Source organism: Salmo trutta, chromosome 1 (genome assembly GCF_901001165.1).
Source record: "Salmo trutta chromosome 1, fSalTru1.1, whole genome shotgun sequence".
Lineage (NCBI taxonomy): Eukaryota > Metazoa > Chordata > Actinopteri > Salmoniformes > Salmonidae > Salmo > Salmo trutta.
The window spans coordinates 41,293,808-41,299,322 of record NC_042957.1 but is presented as its reverse complement, the minus strand read 5'-3'; the positions used below and the strand labels follow the sequence as shown (position 1 = coordinate 41,299,322).

The window sequence follows — 5,515 nt, the reverse complement described above, 5'->3', positions numbered from 1 at the left end:
TCAACTTGTTAATAAACACAATAATAAAACCTATTGAAATTGTAAACTATAGTATGGCTATTAAACAAGAATAAAAACCCTGTATGGTTCTTCAAAAAACCTTTGAGATTGAACCTTTATGGAGAATGGTTATATAAATAACCTTTATTTATATAACCATTCTCCATAAAGGTTCTACAAAGAACCATAAAAAAGGCTATATATACCCAGATGCAAGATCTTAATTTGATCACTCTTTTGTGCAGGAAATGCAAACTTGTGAATTCAAGGCAATTTTAGGCTTCTAATGGTTGCAATTTCCAATTTAAAATGTCAGACTTCATTTGCCCTAATGAAAAATGTATTAACCCCTACAAAACATGCATATTAGTTATAATCCACATAATTATTCACATTTTCTGTTGCTGCAGGATTATTTTCCTGCTGTTGCAAACTGGCTCAAATTAAGATCCTATATTTGTAGTCCTAAAAAGGGTTAAGTCCATAGCAGAATACTTTTTTGGTGGTGTATATAACCTTTTTTTAATGGTTATTTATAGAACCTTAGGATAGGGTTCTTTATAACACCATACAGGTTCCATTTAGAACCTTATGAGCATGGTTCTATATAGAACCTTCAAAAAAAGGTTCCATATAACAACAAAAAGGTTTCCGCTATGGTTACATGCCAAATAAACCTTATTTGGCACTATATAGAACTATTTGATTTTAGAGTGTAGGTTGCACAGCATTCATGCAGGTTGAACAAACATAGAATCTATGCGCATAAGCTAAACCATTCTATAGGACAAACTAGCCTTTCAAAATACCTCACTAACATCAGTGTGACATAATCCTCCAACCAACGTTGACCTGTACTTTTATTCCATGTTTTGTAACCAGACAAACCGGGCTCAGTTTGCAAAAAGCACATCAGCCACGCTGTCACTATTAGCATGGGTCTCACTGGGGAAAGCTGATGAATCCGCTATGCTGAGTCATTTGTTGTGTATTTTTCAGAAATCCCAGAGTACAACCGTGTTGTGTATTTTGGAAGAGGCTTTAGAATATAACAAAATCACTTAATTTTTTACCAGAGGAAACAGTTGTGGCTTTCACTAGCTCCTGACAAGTAGGCTGCATAGCCTTTGCTGTCCTGAATGGTGCACACTCCATACTGTTATCCTACCACAGAAAACAATAGGAGATCATCAAGAGTGGTCTGGTGATATTATTTTGGTTACTATTGGAAAATGTGACTAAGATGAATATTGATTCATGGTTGGTGATTAATTGTTATGTTTATTCAACCTGGGACAATTACTGTAAGTGCTTTTCATGAACATGAAAGGGGAATTTCACCCTGGCTCTGTCACAGCATATAGTCATTATTATATTGACAACATTACATTTGTCATAAACATCAACATTATCCAAACCACAAGCTAGAAAGAGCGCATTTTCATTTTACCGGTAGAATCTGGAAGTTTTGAATTCCTGTGTATTCGTCTGCTCATAGTGAACCACAGCCCGCCCTTACAAAAAAAGAGTGCAGTATAACTGCAATTAGAGTGCAGTATAACAGCAGTATGCTGCAATACTGCATCCAAAATTACACGTTTGTTTTTTACTGCAGTAATTTTGCAGTGCAAATGCAGTTAGAGTGCAGTATAACTGCAGTTACTGCACTTCAGTTTCAAAACGGCAATGTTTTTTTGTAAGGGCAGCATTCATAGTGAATGCAGATAGCACCCTGCTAGGTAGATGGGGCGTGCCCACAAACGTGGTTCATAGCGTTGTTTACAACACACAGAAATCTCAGAACTTCTCCAGGCACATTTTTTTTATACGTTTGTTTTTTAACTACCGTTTGTCATCATGCCCGCGTGGTGTTCTGTCTGGCTGTGCTAATTACAACCAGGTGCGAAAATGTGTTATCTTTCACCTTTCTACATACCAGAGATTTACCCAGATGCTGCCAATGGGTCGTGGATATGAAGAATGATGCTTACTGTGACCAAAGATTATCAGAGTGATTTTCAGGCTGAACGGATGGGGAATCCATTTAGACGATAGCTGAGAAGTGATGCGATACCATCGTTTTCTCCCTTCACAACAAAATTAAAGATTCTCAATTCGAGGTAGCGTAATGTTAGCTGGACTAGTTAAATTAGCTATGTTAGCTAATATTACAGTCTTGTATTGAACTCTGAAAGCCATCAGCAAAATCATATTGCTAGCTAACTTTTGGATACACACTGTCAATCAATTTTGCCAATGCCATGGTAGTCACTGCTAGACTGACCTTCAGCAGAGTAAGCATGTTTGTTTGTCTGTTTGTTCTATCTTGGACTAATGTTAGCTAACGTAAGCTAGCTAATGTTAACACATAAGAGTAACTCAATCTGGTAGCCATCTATTACACCCTTTTCTGAAAAACACTAGAATTGTAATCTATATAGCTAAGTATTTGTTATAATAACTGAGCATTTTCTAAATTCAAACTGAACCCCTGCAACTGGACATGGACATTTTCTGAGACTCCTGTTTCCACAAATCAAGGACGAAGACAGCATCAAAAACGCTGTGCTACACCTATCCTGGAACTCCCAGTTATGGATACCAAACATATTTGGTTAAATCACATTGTCTGGTGTATCAATCTGTAGCTAAGAGAAATGATGATCAGCAGATGATGGGAGAGGTGGTCATGATAAAATTGCCATTCCAAAGAAACATACAGTAACTTCAGGGAACAAATGTACAGCTGTGGGAGGTGTGTTGTCATGATCAGCTCCTCTTGTGTTGCCATTCAGCTCCTCTTGAGTCATCTTCTGCTTGAAATCCAGCATAATGTCCAATTCTACAATGAAATGCGCAGGCAAAGGAATTACTTCTCTCTCTAAGAATCCACTCTAGAAAGAAGCCCAGGCACCACACAGTATTGCCTGTAAGACAAAAAAAGATAATAAATTATACTCCATTGCACAGTTTAAACAGTTGAACTGTGCCAGCATAACACTATTGGGGTAGACTAGTTGAACATGCATACATGTGCATAGGCACAGAGATTACATTTAGAACAATATCTAGCCTAATAGAAAGAAATATGGCATAGCCTTCAACCTTTGCGCAGTGACCAGACAGTACAAATGTACCTAGGTAAGTAGGTAGGCAGACAGTATCTAGCTACAGCCATGTCTAATGGGCATGCTTAGGCAAATATTTTTTAGAGTAAAACCAGCTTATCATTTTTTTTGATTTACAACATTTAAATTGTTGTATTATTTTTTTCCTCCTCACTGTCAGCTAATAAACTTAACTAGCTAGCTTGCTGGATAGCCTATAATTGTTATTCACATCTGTTTGGAATCCTATCTTGCGTCATGCCTATCATTTTGTGATTTTGAAATGCATCTATAGTCATTGTCATTTATGTTCCATAGCTAGCTAGTAAAACTATTTACAGTTGCAGATGTTAACTGTTTGCTAAAAAGTTACATAAGGGAGGCCTGGTGCATAGTAATAAGTTAGCAGGGGCCAGGCTTACTAGCTAGCCAACTCCAGTCATGTGCTAACGTTTGCTGGTAAACCTAGCTTTAGGTAGCTGGTTGTAACGTTATCGCTTGCTGTTAAGTAGCCATATCTACAACTAAAAAGAGAAGAGGTTTTACAATCGAGATACAATAGATCTCTCATGGTAAAACCTCTTCTATTTTTTGTCATGGATATGACTACCCGTATTGTTTAGCTAACTTAGCTAGCTAGCTACCTAAGTTACCAAACTGGGAAAAAACATGATGTCCCCTACTGTACCACAAAAGTATGTTAGTCAGTAATACACAATATGAATTTTAGTAGATAAACTAAAGATATCTAGGTGGCTTGCAGGTAAAAAGAACTTACTAGCCACCGTATTTGTCATCTGCCCTCTTGGTGCTGGAATTGGCTGTAGCTGAGCCTCTAGCAAAATCTAACTCCTTGTTTCGAATCGTCCCCGTTATATTCCGGTTGAAACATGTATGGTTGAATGTCACCATGAAGCTAAAAAAAAATAGAAGCTCCATCTTCGAATTCGTGTTGACGAGAGGAATCACTTGCCAGAGCGGCCAGAGCACAAAGCACCGCCCATACGAGTAGTAGTCTTTCAGATACAGGAAAAGTTGTGTCAGCTTGTATAATTAGCAATGAATCTGCTGATAGGAACATCACTGAAAGATGTCCAAAGGCTCTATCGAATAAGGACAACCATATCTACATGCACAAAATGTATAGTGCGATCAGCATCACATAGAGCCTTTGCGAAATGCCAAAAAGCAGGACTACATTTATTTTCAGACCCCCCCCCCCAAAAAAATACACCAGAGGCCGTGATACAGTGTATCATTCAGCGTGCAAAGCCCAGACCTGCCTTACTCCTGGGCAATTATGTGTGAAACACATCTCACTGTCCTAGAAATGTCTCAGACATAATGAAAAAAATCCCAGATTCCCCCTGGGTGAAATTCCCCTTTAACCCCTTTAACAGTGACACATATTCCTAACAACACAACTCGGCTGTGACCACACCACTATCACCAACTGCCGATGCTATTTCAACATTGACTATTAGTATTCATTTGAATGTTATGTAAATCTGAAAGTGTTGTATTTCCTGTATCTACACCTGCATCCATTTTTAGCACATTCAGCAAAAACAATTGTCACGCCCTGGCCATAGAGAGGGTTTTTGTTCTCTATTTTGGTTAGGCAAGGGTGTGACTAGGGTGGGCATTCTATGTTCTGTTTTCTATGTTTTGTGTATTTCTTTGTTTTGGCCGGGTATGGCTCTCAATCAGGGACAGCTGTCTATCGTTGTCTCTGATTGGGAGCCATACTTAGGTAGCCTTTTCTCACAGGGTTTTTTGTGGTTAGTTGTTTTCTGTCTTGTGTTTTTCACCTGACAGAGCTGTTGCGTTTTGTTCCACTTTGTTTTTGATTCAGTGTTCAGTTATAATAAATACCATCATGAACACATACCACGCTGCACCTTGGTCCTCTCCTTGCAACAACCGTTACAACAATGACACCAGGAGTAGGTTACTGCCTATACATTTTTAGCATAATGTCAGGTGACATAGTTTATGGGATCAACATAACATAATAAAACATCAACAACACCAATCACACTCTCTATCAAACCATGATACCATACACTTAATTGTGGACATTGATACGATTATACTAGGGTCTTGCGGGGTGAACGATTATTCATGGCCAGGTCTCAGATAATTCAATTTGGATGGGGCTTTGATCAGCTCCAGCCACACACTTATAAATACCCCCCTCTGTGCTGCTGCTAAGAATAGAAGCAATAATAAATGTCCTGCATTGTTCAAGGCTGCAACGGGGTATAAATAGAGAGTCTCGGTGAGACCCTCTCCCCCACGACGTGTCCTGTCATATGGGAGCATGTGCTCTTAGCCAAGTTGGCACTTTTCTCAACGGCCCGCAGCCACTTAATTACCCCAACAACAATATTACCTCACATTTTTTA

General features: G+C 38.7%; 1 long non-coding RNA gene across 1 annotated transcript; it reads right to left on the bottom strand.

The window, feature by feature from the left end:
* Nucleotides 1-1,261: 1,261 nt before the first annotated feature.
* LOC115195963 (uncharacterized) lies at nucleotides 1,262-4,115 on the bottom strand. Its single transcript, XR_003878786.1, has 2 exons — nucleotides 3,886-4,115; nucleotides 1,262-2,927 (listed from the first exon to the last, which is right to left on the bottom strand). It is a non-coding gene; the product is annotated as an uncharacterized LOC115195963 (long non-coding RNA).
* Nucleotides 4,116-5,515: the final 1,400 nt, after the last annotated feature.